General features: G+C 46.2%; 1 non-coding gene across 1 annotated transcript; it reads right to left on the bottom strand.

The window, feature by feature from the left end:
* Positions 1 to 11,385: 11,385 nt before the first annotated feature.
* TRNAG-UCC (transfer RNA glycine (anticodon UCC)) lies at positions 11,386 to 11,457 on the bottom strand. The gene has a single exon. It is a non-coding gene; the product is annotated as a tRNA-Gly (tRNA).
* Between the last annotated feature and the right edge of the window lie 3,057 nt (positions 11,458 to 14,514).

Below are 14,514 nucleotides of genomic sequence, written 5' to 3'. Positions count from 1 at the left end.
ACCTGTGACCTTTATCACCTGCTGTCCTGGGTTCAGCAGTAGCAGCCATTTTTTCTCCTTCTTGGTAGCTGGTGCAGTGCAGTGTTTTGACTTTCAGCTCGGGAACAGAGCTGATAACAAGGATGTTTTGGTTTGGCCAAGGACTTTGTGAGCCTCATGCTCTGCCAGGGAGGAGGGGAGGCCGGGAGGAAGCAGAGACAGGACACCTGACCCAAACTGACCAAAGAGGTATTCCATACCACAGCACGTCATGACCAGGATGTAACGGGGAGTTAGCCGGAAGGGCTGGGAGACTGCAGGGTTGGAGGAGGTATCGGTCGGAGCTTGGTCGGGCTTGGGGGCCGAGTTATCGGTCAGCTGGTGCTGAGGTGTTGTATTCTCTTCCCTTGTTATTTCCTTTATCATTGTTATCATTGGTGGTAGCAGTAGTGATTTGTGTTATACCTTAGTTACTAAACTGTTCTTATCTCAACCCGTGGGAGTTGCATTCTTTTGATTCTCCTCTCCATCCCTCCGAGAGCAGGGGGAGGGCAAGAAAGGGGGGGAAGTGAGCGAACGAATTACCTGACTGGGTTTAAACCACGACACCTGCAAATTGTGACTCCTGTTCCTAAATTGTGACCACTGACCTTTGGAACCCTGACATTTGATTCACAAGCCATGACCTTTGATCCTGACCCTGAGACCTGAATTTTGACCTTGATCCATGACCTCTGTCCCATGACACCTGATGCTGACCCTGACCCTGACCCTCTCAGTCTCCAGAACACAACATACTCTTCCCATTCTTCAGGACAAGAGCAGGTACCTGAACGAGAACACCATGGGGAGGTCGTTGTTCAGACTGGTACACCCCTCTTCACTGTTTGTACGTAGAACCAGTGAATTACAGAATCATGGAATGGTTTGGGTTGGAAGGGACCTTGAAGCTCATCCAGTTCCAACCCCTGCTACGGGCAGGGACACCTTTCACTAGATCAAGACTGGTCAAAGCCCCGTCCAACCTGGCTTTGAACACTGCCAGGGATGGGGCAGCCACAGCTTCTCTGGGCAACCTGTGCCAGCACCTCAGCACCCTCACAGAAAAGAACTTCTTCCTTATATCTAACCTGAATCTCCCCTGCTTAAGTTTAAACCCATTACCCCTTGTCCTAATATTTTCCTTAAATTATTTTATAACTAACTATGCAGATATGCCTTGAGGACACCAGCTATTCCAACAACATTATAGTTACAGCTCACTTCAGTGTCACACCACAGGTCATTTAGGACTCTTTAAGGACACTTCTAGGTGATCTTCTCTAGGACATGGGACTGAGATATGACTCAGGAAGCAATATAGACACTGGTGTCATACTTTAGCCCCAGCCATCAGCTAAGCACCACACAGACACTTGCTCACTCCCCCCTGGTGGGATGTAGGGGACAAATGGAGAAAACCTGTAGGTTAAGATAAAGAGAGTTTTATAGGTAAAGCAAAAACTGTGCACACAAGCAAAGTAAAATAAGGCGCTCATTCACCACTTCCCAATGTTGAAGTGGTTGCAGCGGTTGGAAGGTGAATGTACCTGTATGTATGTTTGCATGAATGCTTTGTGCCCGGCTGCCTCTTAAACACAGGCCCTGCATTACCTACTATTGTGACCCAAAACGCAAACTGAAGCAAAATCAAACGGCTGAAGCGAAGCAGCCCCAGCTGCAGAGGCACCGTCTGCACACACGCGTGTTCCCCACCAGAGGGCAGCGTTGCTCCAGCAATGAGCAGCCCGGGCTCTGGACGTGCTTCCCTCAGGGCTGCTCGGGTCCTGGCTCTGCTGAAGCCCAAGTGCCTGAGGCGAGGCGCTGGGGCCTGACCACGCGAGGTGCAGCTCACCTACCGGTGTGATGGAGCCCCGCCGGGGTCCGGGCCGCCGATGCTGGGGCGCGTGTGTGTGATGTACTGTGCTCATCGTCTGCTGTCTCCAGTTAAGGCTCCTGATGAAGGTAGCGAAAGGGAGCCCTGTTGCGAAGGCTGGCCAGCAAAAGTACTGCCGACCATGTGGTTAGCCAGGGCTGAGCCTGAACTGGACCTGATCTAAGCCAGCTGCTGATCCCCATGCTGTGAACTGGCAAAGTTACTTTCCCCCAGGGGCCAGTGAAGTATGCTCCATGTACAGTCAGTGTTTCCTCCACAGCCCTTGTTTCCCTCTCCTCTGGGGACTGAACTGTTGAGCAAAGTCATTTTTTGCTGCAGACGGCAAAGCAAGAACAGTGTCCCAGGGCAGGACCAGTCCCTTTGAAGCAGCCCAGCTACTATCAGAGAGTGCTCAGCCTGAAGGGCTGTGTAGGGCTCTGTAGCTGCTTTTCTGCTGCATGGCCCGCAGGTGAAACATGCGCCAAAGCCCAGTTATCCACCAGTCAGAAACAGCAACGGAAAAGATCTGAGGGGGACCCTGAGGGCATTAGTAGTTCTTAATGGTCCTGCTTGACTTCACCTGGATCCTCTACCCACACCATAGGCTTGGGAGCCTACCTCAGGCCAGCCCAGGGTTGCAGGGTCCCAGTCCGTTTCTGCACTAGGTTCTTGATGGGCCTGTCTCCAGTTTTACCCTTTGGCTAGCCCCTTTGGTGCTGCGTTGCAGCCCTGCTTTGGCCCTGTCTAGGTACCCTGGTTCTGGCTCATCCCTTGTGGTGCCATCTATGGACACACTTTCCAGCCCTGCATCCCACTGTCAGCCCCTTGGGGCTGAGGGACCCACCTGCACGGGGTCACCCTTGATGTGCAGCTTGCTCTTGTTCCTGTGCATCCCTGGATGGCTCCCTGGCAGGGTGGTGCTCCTGGCCAGTCTGAATCCTAGTGGTGTCTGCAGGTACGTCTCCCTGCTGGCTTGCTGGGGCTTCTCTGAGGACATTTCCCTGGTGTTTTTTTCAGCTCTGATATCTGTGCACCATTTGTACCTGCAAAAGATACCCGCTGCCTTTTGCTGGTGGGAATTGGATAGAAATAACGTTGTCCTTGTCCTGTGTATGAACCTGAGCACTTCTTAGGAACTGGTCCTATTCCCAAGTGTCATTTTCAGTTTGGGGCTTCTCTGCAGACCTGGTACAACCCAGAACCAGGTCAGGCTGTGGTGTTCTGGATGGGAGCGAGTGATTTCCTTGCTGTGCCTTGCCTTGGAGTAGCAATTCCATTGGAAATGTCCTGATTTGGCAGAACCAATGGGTACATCAATCAGGCCAGCAGCAAGGTAGCAGAGCACTGGGAAAAAACGGTGTGCTCCTGGACATGGTGTTTCAGTGGCAGAGCTGGTTTTGGATGCTGGAAGACGGAGAAGTTACAAATGAACGTAAGCTGTCACGTGCGTGGTGCTGCAGGCACCTCCCCATCGCTGGCTAGCACATGTTACTCAAGGTTTGTTCTTCATTTTAGTTAGCTTTGAAATGGCATCATCAAGAAAGAAAACAACAGCCTTGGCTCTCTCTGACCCACTCAACTCTCCTTGGTAGCCTGAGAAGCGTTTTTCCTTCTGACACTTTCCATCACTTCTGACACTGAGTCTCTTAAAGAAGCTGGGTTATTTCAGTGTGATTTTCCATATATTTTTAGTGGTATTAGGAAAACTAAATAAGCCAGCAGGAGGATTCCATGCTCTGAAACAGAAAAAGAATGAACCTAAATATTTGGGGTGATGCTTTGGCAGTAATACAAAAAGAATTCCAGAAAATTATTCCTTCTGCATCAGCAGAGACTAAGTGAAGGCATGTCATTTGTCTTGGTCTGTTCTAAAGCTGTTGTGGGGAATGGATGACCAGGCTTACAGAGCTTTGCTGCGTGGGTTTCAGTGCAGGGAGAGCTGTGTCACTGTAAAGCCTCCCTGAGCACTTTAGATGCTTCTCAGGATCCTGCACTGCCAGTCACAGGCTTGATTCCAGTTGCTCTTAGGAGTGATTGATGCACACCAACTGCTACGCATCCCAGGGCACTTTAAAGAATTGCTATTACTCACTCACGTCACTCCAGCAGTCATCCTTCTGTGCAGAGCTTGACCTAAAGTGCATTCTCAATGCATCAAGAAATCCAGAGGTGCAACACCAGCATCCCTGCTAGAAGAAAAAGCCATGGGCTCATTTTTCCTGCTGGCCTGAGGCAGAGAGTAACAGACGTTAGCTGTGCTGCCCAGTGATGCCTTGGAGGATGTGTATATGCCTTTGGCCTTATCTGTGCAGGATGGATAACCTTAGGCAACGTTACCCAGCAGGTGAATCAAAAATCCCTTTTTCTGAAGAATGGGTGAAGGGTGCTAACCCATATCACAGGCCAAGATTGGGAGAAAAATTAAATTTTCCCATTGTTTAAAATGTGGACCTTGTGAAACTTGTTTCACACACAGCCAGTTCCATTGTGATGGCTGGGATGATGCCTGAGTTACCTGAATACATATTGGGTGAACCAGTGCTGCATTTGCCATTCACACAAGTGTTTGGCTTCCCTGGAGGCAGAGTATATCAGAGGATGCCCAGTCTCCTCTGAACTAGTGCTTCCATGGTTTTTTGTATTATAACAAGATCCAAAAATTGCTTGCAGTTTTTCTCACATCTGGGATATTAGCAATGGCTGTCTCCCATGTAGATGTCTACATTATAATGAAAGGACTCCTACTACAGCTTCAGAGGAACAACAGGGAAGAAGGATTAAGAAGGTTTTCCCCTCTGCTAGTCTGTGATATATGATCACCAAAGACTCAGTTCTATGACTTAAAAGGCTTTTTGGTTTTTTGTTTTTTTATTTCCAGTAAAGAAACATGGAAATTAAAAGTGGTTCTACAACAGTCCTGAAGGAAACAGCAAAGACTTCATGCCTAGTGACTAAGCCAGTTCTACATAAACTACTCCACTCTTTAAAATCTCATTGAGATAACAGATCTAGTGTCACAAGGGCGCTAATTCTTCTGCTGACAGGCTGTGCAGTGGAGCCGTAGCTCAGTTTAACTACTGGAATTAGGAATACCTCCTGAGATGCCTTGGTCATATCCCAGGCTACGACCCTACATCTTCCTGCCATTTGGCTGATGCACTGTCCTGCTCCTGCCAGTGCTGTGACTGTAGGATTGGAGAATTTGTGCTCTTGAAATAGCTGAGACCTTTTGCAAAGCCCATTAAAAGTGATGCATCTTTTTGTTATGGGTTTCACTAGGTTTGGCTCAAGCACTCAAAAACACTGCTGCTGCTCAACATGAATCCTGGAAGTAATCTCGAGTAAGGAAGCCAGGCTAATATTCTACAGGCTAATCATAAGTGCTTGAAGAAGATGAAGTGTGAGATGGCAAGTGAGTAAAAAAAGGAACAATTGATATGTTAAAAAGCTTTATCCTTTTGCTAATTGCAAAATGCAAAATAAAATTACAAAAATTACAAAATGCAAAGTCATCAGAAGCTGTATGCAATTTCCTGAGAGCAGCTCACCCTTGTCTCTCTCAGAGATGGGATGCCAAAGCAGCAGTGTGACTTTGCATGAGCCACTGCTGTGTTGGTGCTGATCTGCCACATACTGTGAGCACACTGGACTGGAGCTAAAATGCCAAAACTCTGGTGAAGAGAGACCACCCTGAATTTCAATAACAGCACTGAGTAAACCCTTGGCTTTGGGAAAACTCCTTGGCTGCTGTCTAGTGTTGTGCTGCTCTTTCAGTAAAGAAAAGTGCTCCCTCTGTCCTGCAGTCACCAAGTGTGTGTGGTATTTTATGAAGAGGTCTTTAGAAATCTGCAGTGTGCTGAATGTGAGAGATTCAGTGTCATGAAAGAGTGTGTAGGATAAAACCTTGGGAAATAGATTCATTAGCGTGCCAGGGAGTGATGTAATATTGCTGATATTACATTAAGCCTTTTTCTGAAACGTTGTGCTTTTATGTTTCTTGGTTTCTTTTGATTACTTGATTGGTTTTATGGGTTTTGGGTTGGTTTTTTTTTTTTGGTGTGTATCTGTGTTTGCAGAGGTGCAATCCTGATCCTGCTTACTGCATTTGCTGCCTGTTTTTCAAGATGGATTGGTCTTCTCCATGACTTTTTGCAACTTACTGCAGCATTTTCCAATCTACAGACCAGAATCAGCTCTCGTGAGATGAACTGCTACTGTGCAGAGGCAGCAAAGTGGTGCTGAGTCTGACATTGCTTCTCTGTCTGCAGAGCCGATTATTTTGGAGGCTGCTGTGCTAATGAGCCAGAGGAACATAGAACAAACCTTCCTTCTCCTCCAGAGGTGGGAGGGTATCACTACTGAGATCTCTTAGGAAGCAGATCTCTCAGTATTTAACCTTTACAGGGCAAAATGTTCTGCAAGGTCAAAAAGGTAAAATCAGTGTCACGGTTCCTCCCCTTGTTCTTGCAGACACCTGTAAGAAATTGAACAGGGGGAAGCAGCTTTATAATAGATGGAAGGAAGAGAGAGAAGTAGACGATAACAAAGCATGAAACAGTGACACCCGTGTGGTCTGACTGGCTGCAACTTTAGGGCAATGTGTCCTCATTAGAAGTTACTTCTTTCCTCCTCCTGGACTGTTGTTCAAACCCTGCTGACTTTGGTATGCAGCCTGTGTACAAAAGAGAACTTGCTTGTGAGAACCATTCCAGTTAATGGGACCAAGCTGTTTTGTGCAAGAAAGGGCTGCAGAAGTGCTCTCCATGCACATTAAATTAGAGTGGACATGAAATAGCTGAGCAAATGCTCCAAACGGCTGAAACTGCAGCAAAAATTTGTTCCTCAGGAGCCTGATCCAAAGCCCATGGAAGACAGAGCAGTGGTTTCAGTGACTTCTGAGACCTTTGGATCACACTCCAGGTTCTGTGTGAAAGCTGGTGTACTTGTAATTCTATTTCCTTGTGGGTTTGCCCTACCCACGTTTCTATCCAAACCCAACTGTAAGGTTTCTGCTAAGGAAAACCAGAGCAGTTGGAGTGAGAGAACCTTTGCTGTGAATAAATTGCCAGTAGAAGCGTGCTGATGGAAGCTGGGAATTGTATCTTAATAGAGACCAATTACTGGGCCTAATTTGGTGTCACAAAGGGAACATCGCAACTCATTGTGCTGTGACACAAGTTAAATGTTAATGAGTCCCCCGAGGAGTTTGCATTTAGCTTCCAATTAATGTAACCACACACATGCTTTGCCCATATGCATATACCTGAGCCATATTCAAGGTTTATGAATTTTGCTACCTTTACTTGTCTATCATGACAAGATACTGGTGCTCTGAAATGTCACCACTGGTATTTTACTGTTTGAGGCCTAAACAGTACAAGAGGAAGAGTACCATCATACCTCTGAAAATGTCTTTTTTATTATGAACTACCCTCACAATAATGGAGATGCAGAAAGGCAGAAATGTTTAAAAAGGTCAAGTGTGAGCTATCAACTTACCTGAGGGGTGCAATGCCAAGTAATCTGGGCCAGGTCTACACAGATTAATCCCAGATCAGTTGATGACAAGTGTGGCACAGAGGTTTCCATTCCACAAGTAGAGTGCCGTGGGCCCATCTGGCATTCCTGGATACCTCTATGTTCCATGCTATAGATCTACCCAGCCTGTGCAAGCAAAGGCATCTGCTCCATCTTGTGGGTCCCTGAGGCTGGCAGATATACCCTGAGTCAGAGTGCAAGTCTGTGTTCTGCCCTGTCCAGGTGCACACCTCACTCAGGAGTGCTTACAGTCAGTGCTGCCATCAGCTTGAATCTAGGGTAGCTGAACACTGCTGCTGTGTCAGATGAGATTTTGTGACACTCTTTCTCATAACCAGTCCAGAGGGAACTTGGGATTCTTTGCAAGTGGTTGCTATGTCTAGAGCACATTCGTATATCCCATTGCTGGCAAGGGCTGAGAGGCAAAATAGCTCACAAATCCCGTGACCCATTGGTTGCTGCATGGCTTTTATTTCAAAGCCTTTAATTCCCATCCACATCTTCCCTTTGTTGTTTGTTTTGAAATGGATCCTCTCAAGCTTCCAGACTGAAAGGCTCCCCGAGAAGCTTTGACATACAGGGGACTGAGCTTATAACAGCTGGTCCACACAGCTGTGGTGATGTGTCCACGATGACTTTGTCTTTCCTGAAGCTGGGCATTGGGCAAGCAGATACATGTCAGTACATTCAAATTGTTCAATCTGCAGACCAGTCTTTTTGGAAAGAAAGTGCAAGCAGGAGTAGTTATTGTGATGCTGGTCATCAGCAACCACAAGAGTTATGAAAGCAAAGCTGACAAATGGGGAGAGAATGCAGAGGAGAGCAATAAAAATAATAAAAGCTTCCATAATTAAAACCAGGAGATTTGAGGTAAAGAGAGCTGGGAGTTTCCCCTATTGTTTAGAAGCCAGAAGCAAGGCATACGTGTCTGTAACTTTATAACTTTCCCTTATATATATAAAATGTAAAGACTGGTTCAATATAATGCTAATTTTACAATGCTTGGTTGGACTTTGTATCTTGGGGTTGTTAAGAGAAAAGCACACATGCCCTGGCTTTAGACATGAAGGGAGCAATGAAGATCCGTCTGGCCTCTTCAAATACCCGGAGCAAAGGGGTCCCAAGACAGGGAGAGTTGAAGCTTCCCTGCAGGAGCTCAGAGCTTCACCACTTTTGGGAAACAATGGAGATGGTGAGCTTTGCTCTCCATGAGGGATCAATTGCTACCAATGCCTCTACGCACCCAGGGTTCTTCTCTATTGCCTGGTGTAGACTCTGTGATGTCAGCTGTATTTCTAAGCTTCTAAGGAGTTTTCTTACTCCATTGGATTAATCTCCTAGGCCTGAGCCACCTGGAAGTCAGCTGGACCTGTTTGAACAGCCTGCCACCCTTTCAGAGGCATCTTTCATGTAGGTAGTGTTTCCTCTTGCTATGTTTTTAATACATATCTCCAGGATCACAGACAAAGCCAACAAGCTTGGAGATTTTTGAAAAACGTGTCCCGCAGGAGGTTGAATTTATGAATTGCCTTCATTTAGCTTTACATTTTGGTGATAAGTGGTGAGCGCAGAGCCCTGGCTGGAGCAGGAAAAAGGCAGCTTCTACATGTCTCTTTGTGTGTGCCTGTTTCTGTGTTTGCATAAGTCAAAATACCCCAAACCCAATACTGCACACAGGGACAGACTCCTGGGTTGGGTGGTGATGTCACCTTCATCTGAGCTACTGATCTGTAAGGTTTGGTCTGGCTTTAGCATGGCCAGCATGCTTGTTCTGCAGGGGTGTGAAGTAAAGGACTGCAGAGAGGGCTCCTTCTAGCTCCAATCCTTATGTGGTGAGCTTTCTGGAAAGTAGATAAAACAAACAATCCCATGTGCTTACGGTGTTGCTGATAATAGCGGTTGGTATTTGGTTTCACTGATAAGCTCTGTGGAAATCTGTGTGTGCTGGAATTACAGGGTTGTGGTGACAGCAATCACTCATCTCCATGTGTCTTGAAGCATCTCTGTGTTGAAAAAAACATCCTTACAGCCCTAGTCGATAGGCCATCTAATGTCTAGGTGTCTCTCCTATCAGAAGACGGAGCTGTTTGTTTATAAATGCTTTCCAACAAAAGGAAGAGAATCTCTGGGCTGCCTCATTCATATCAGTCTTCTCAGATGACAATAAAGTGCAGAGCAAATCCTGTGAAAGAGGTGAAGCTTGGACTAAGGCTGTATGCAAAAAGATGAATTTAACATCTAGTTAGCATCTAAATAATAACACCTAAATAGTTATCAATAAAAATTAGTTGTTATGATTATTATTATTAAACAAAATTATTAATACCTTCTCAAAGAGGACTAAGATGTGTTGTGGGCTTCTCTGGGGAATGCCACTCTCTGTTGTGGAAAGGTATCTCTTGCAGAAAGAAGAAAGGAAACCACCTCCTGTCTCATGTACCCTGCTTGGCAGAGGTAGGCAGTATGTAGAGTAATAGCCTCATAGAAGCTTCAGCTGCCAGAGTCACTTTTTATTCCAGGGAAGAATGACCTTTGTATAATGATGCCCCCATGACTAAATCTTCAGATGTGTCACCAAATACCACGTGTTTGCACCTTCCCTGCAGAAAACACAGCTGCTGCTTGTGGAAAAGCGATATGTAGTGGTAAGGAATGCTAAATCTGATGTAATAAGGGGAAATTCTTCTCTGACTGCCAGCAGCATGTAAATGGCCCTCTCTGAGGAACGGAAGGAAACACACCAAAATCTGGGAATACTTCTGATGATTGCCAAAATACGTTCTTCTCCAAAACTTCCCTCCCCTTTGTGAATGTTTCCTCTTTCCTCATGGGTGTGAACCAGACTGCACTGTAACAGATGGAAAGGTCATTACTGATGTCAGGAAATCTTGTGCTGTATTCCTGTGGTCAGGAATCTTCTTCTATATCAAGTGACCTGTAGAAGCTGCTTCCCAGCCAATCTCTGTGGAACTGCCAGAAAAGCAGAGATTTATGAAGCTATGAAATCCCCTTTCCCATGGGAATACTCCTGGAGAGATCCCTCAGGCCTGTTGAAGGCCTGGATGTACACCAACAGCTTGAGGACACTGAGGCTGTGGGTGTGTTCATCAGCTGCTGGGCACCCGGACTCCTGAGCTTTTGCGGTGTTGGCTGTGACACTTGAATGGCAGTCAAGAACTCAGGAAACTGGCAATATAACTTTTATAAGGCACTACGGAGAATCAGCAACTGGATCATTGTCCGTTGCTTTTGGACACTCTTGGAAACCTATAAAGACATGGAATTTTGCCTTTGATCTCAAAGAATTAAATAAGTTTAGAAAACTTTAGAAAAGTTGCTTTAGTCAGACAGTACAATCCTGTAAGATAAAAGAATTGGCTGGATAATGGGTGAAATCACAGTGGTGAAATCATGTTTGAATCTCTTTGTCTTGTTGAAATGTGCAGTGCATCCTTAGGGATAAACCAGAAGTGAGTAGAGAAAAGGGAACTGCACCGAGTAAATGCTACAGTATGGCATGTTGTATGGTGTACATTGTCAAAGGTTTCTATGCAATGTACAGATTTGGGCTATTCAAAAGTGATGTTGCAGTGGTATGGTTTCTCGACTTACATTGATGGCATGCTTATCTTTAATGTGCTTCAGTGACGCTGTAATTTTAATGCTAATAGATTGTTCTGTGGTTTGATTTATTCTATGGAACCTGAACAGTGCTTTCTAAGTGATTTTGGCATCCATTCATAGATTGATACTATCATGGAATGGTTAGAGTTGGGAATGACTTTAACATCACCCCCTAGTTCCAACTGTTGTGCCATGGGCAGGGATGCCTCACACTGGACCAGGTTGCTCAAAACCCCGTCCAACCTGGCCTGGAAAACTGCCACGGATGGAGCATTTACAACTTCTTTTGGCAACCTGTTCCAGTGACTCAGCACCCCAAAAGGGAGCTCTGCGTTGGCCGGGAATCGAACCCGGGTCAACTGCTTGGAAGGCAGCTATGCTAACCACTATACCACCAACGCCTGGCACTTCTTTCCCAATCCTGTTGGATGAGAGAAGCTCTTCCAGTTGGATGAGAGAATCGGTAGAGGGCTGAGAAACAAAACACAACAGAGAAAATGCCAGCCAGGGAGCACAGTGGGGATAATGTTAAACCCAATGTATTACAGCTACAAGGTTAACACTATTAGTAGGGATAATGGATCCCCGGTGCTGCTCATTTTGAATGTCTGTCTCCTCTGTGCAACAAAGGGCTTGGATCACAGTCACAAAGCATAGGCAAGACCTCCTAAAAATAGAAGGGGCTTGAAACAGAATATCCTGAACTGACCCATTCACGTCTATGTAGAAGAATAACATAATACACACGTAGTTGGTGGAACCATTTGCGTACTGTATGAAGGCCTTTTTTCAGCATTTCCAGGAGCGAATTGTTTGATGCTAACCTGAAGAGCTGGCAAGGGATTGAGCACTTCGGCTCTGGTTCAGGAAAGCACAACATTCAGCATTCAACAAGATTTAATGCTATACTTGACGTTAAGCATGTGCTTAAGTGTCCTGCTGGTCTGCAGCCCACTTGTTTAGCACCTTGTAACCAACTTTGGAATGGTGGAGTGGGCCGAGAAGTGCTAGCTAACGTTATCAGAACCAGTATCTGGTGCACCGTCCTTAAGCCCCATCCCCTTCTTTATCAAAAACAAATCTGGAAATGTTTCAAACTGGTTTCAGAAGAGTCTCTGTAGGACTGACCCCTGTATCTTGTAGGTTTCTGGCAAAACTCTTGTTGCCTTCACTGGGGCAGGGTTTGGTCTTCAGAGTCTCTGCAGAAAGGAACACCTGTCCTGTGAAAAGGGAGATGCTGTGGTGGCTGTAACTCTCTGTCAGCAGCTCAGCAAAGGTACCTTTGTTCTAGTGGTAGATCATCAGCTGCTCTGTGTGCTCTGGGATGATGGGCTCTTACACAGCTGGTTCTTGTGGGCTGTGAGGAGCAGCCGGGCACAGGGCACTGCTCACATGTTGCAATCAGGCACTTGCAGCAAGGTGCAGCTGTGGGCGGTGTCTTCATCAGTCTCTGCCTTCCCCATGCAGTGCCACATCGCCCAGGCACAGGCAGACGTGACAGGGCTTGGCCTTGGGCTTGCTATGGCCGGTCTCCCATTAGTAATCTAAAGAGCACTGAAAACTTTTCCTGGGACAGGCAGTGGTGTGGTGGGTCCGGGGATCTTGGGATTCCAAAGGAAAACTTCACCATTCCTCTTCTGGCTACACAAGCATGAGCTGCAGTGGCATTTTTGTTCTTGTTCTGTTGAGAGTGTTGCGTGAGTTTGCTTCCTTTGGTGAAACACCTCTGCTGTCTTCTCTGTGGTATGTAATGCCTGGCAAGAGTGCATGATGGAGATGAGTCTTGGAGCACCTTCTATCTTCACAGCCGGGAGGCTGCTAAAGGGAAAGCCTTTATTCATCTGTGAATGCTTTTGTCGGCTATAGCCAACTACAACTTGTTTTCTTGGACACGTACATGTGGAAATATTCTGAATATGCTTTCACATAACACGTAGGTAATCCTAAACTAGTGCTAATAACCCAACTAGGAACCAGCTCCTGCTTGCAGAGGTCTCAGAATGCTATTTGCTGTTCTCTGTTTTTATGTAATTTTGCAATTTGCCAAGGATGTCAATTTGGGAGCTAGTGTGTTCTTGCCTCAAAAAGCCCAGACTTTGTTTTTTATGGTCCAGCAGGCAGAGTACGGATTTGAGAGAGAAGTTTAGTGTCAGCCCATTTGTCCTTTGACTTCAGACAGCTCCCTTGTTTCTTGGTCTCTGTGTTTGTACTGGAGATGGTTAGTTAGTGAAGTTTTTTGGTACCATATTATTGATGATCAAGGTTGGCTTAAATGTCAAGGTTCGAAGATTACAGATTGGTTCAAGGATGGAGGTAAGTGTCAAAAGTCTTGGTCAAAATCAAGGGCAAATGTTGGAGCCAGTGTTCATCAACTTAGGTCAAAGATCAAAATCCACTGATCAGGGTTGAAAGACACAAATTCTTGTCAAAATTATTTTATCTCTGATCAGTAATCAGGGATTCGGTCAGGGGTCAAAGAGCAGAGTGTCATGGACAAAGATCATGGTTTTGGGTCAAAAGATCAAAGATTGTGGATCAGTGTTATAGGTCATGGATCAAACATCATATATTGGTCAAAAGCTGGGGATCAGGAGTCAAGGGTAAAACGTTGTGGATGGGCCAACAGTCATTGATTGGTGTCTGAAGTCATGGATCTATGTCAAAGGTCAAATGTCAGAGATTTGGGTTAATTGATAGCTGGGGCTCAAAAGTAAAAAGTTTCAAGTCAGGTGAAAGGTCAGGGGGCTGGGAGGGGTCACAGGCGGGGTGTCAGGAGTCAAAGGTCATGTATTGGGATGAAAGGTCACATGTGGCCAGTGCAAGGTCAAAGATCTTAGGATGGGGTCAAGAGTCAAAGGTCATGCATCAGAATCAGGATTCAGATCAGAGTTAGTGGGTCAGGGATTGGGGCCTGGGGTCAGGTGTCAGGCTCAGAGGTCATAGGTGGGAATCAGTGGTTGGGTTGGGATTTGAATGCCAGCAGTTAGGTCAAAGGTTAAAGTTTGGTCTCAAAGGTCAGAGCTCAGGATCAAAGGCTGAGGTCAAGAATCAAGTGTCAGCAGTCATGGATCCAGTCAAGGTCACAGATGTCAGTGGGGGCTTATGCTCCTGCTTTGGGAGGGGTTTAAACACAACTCAGTAGAAACACTCACATCAGCATCACTGAGATATGGCAAATGCCCAAAGTATTTGAACATGGCCAGGGGCTCCCATTGGACAACCTTGGCTTTGGGACACACTTCTCTGGCACATCTCTAGCATCTCTCCTTTGGGATGGCAATACCATGGGGCAGAGATATCTTCAGTCACACAGGCAGCATGGCGGATCTGCTTACTCCTCTGTCCCTCCATGCACATGACCTTATACTTGACGACCACACGAGAGTTAGGAACTCTGTTGTGCCTTCAACAAATGCGGGTCCCTTGACTGCGCCTTTCTTACTCTCTTGATCTTCTGA

The sequence above is a fragment of the Pezoporus flaviventris genome, unplaced genomic scaffold (assembly GCF_033815535.1).
Source record: "Pezoporus flaviventris isolate CSIRO_AGI_PZ_B2104156 unplaced genomic scaffold, CSIRO_AGI_Pfla_v1 ptg000002l, whole genome shotgun sequence".
NCBI lineage: Eukaryota > Metazoa > Chordata > Aves > Psittaciformes > Psittacidae > Pezoporus > Pezoporus flaviventris.
Note: the sequence above shows the minus strand (reverse complement) of the source record. Positions and strands in the feature narration are given on the sequence as shown.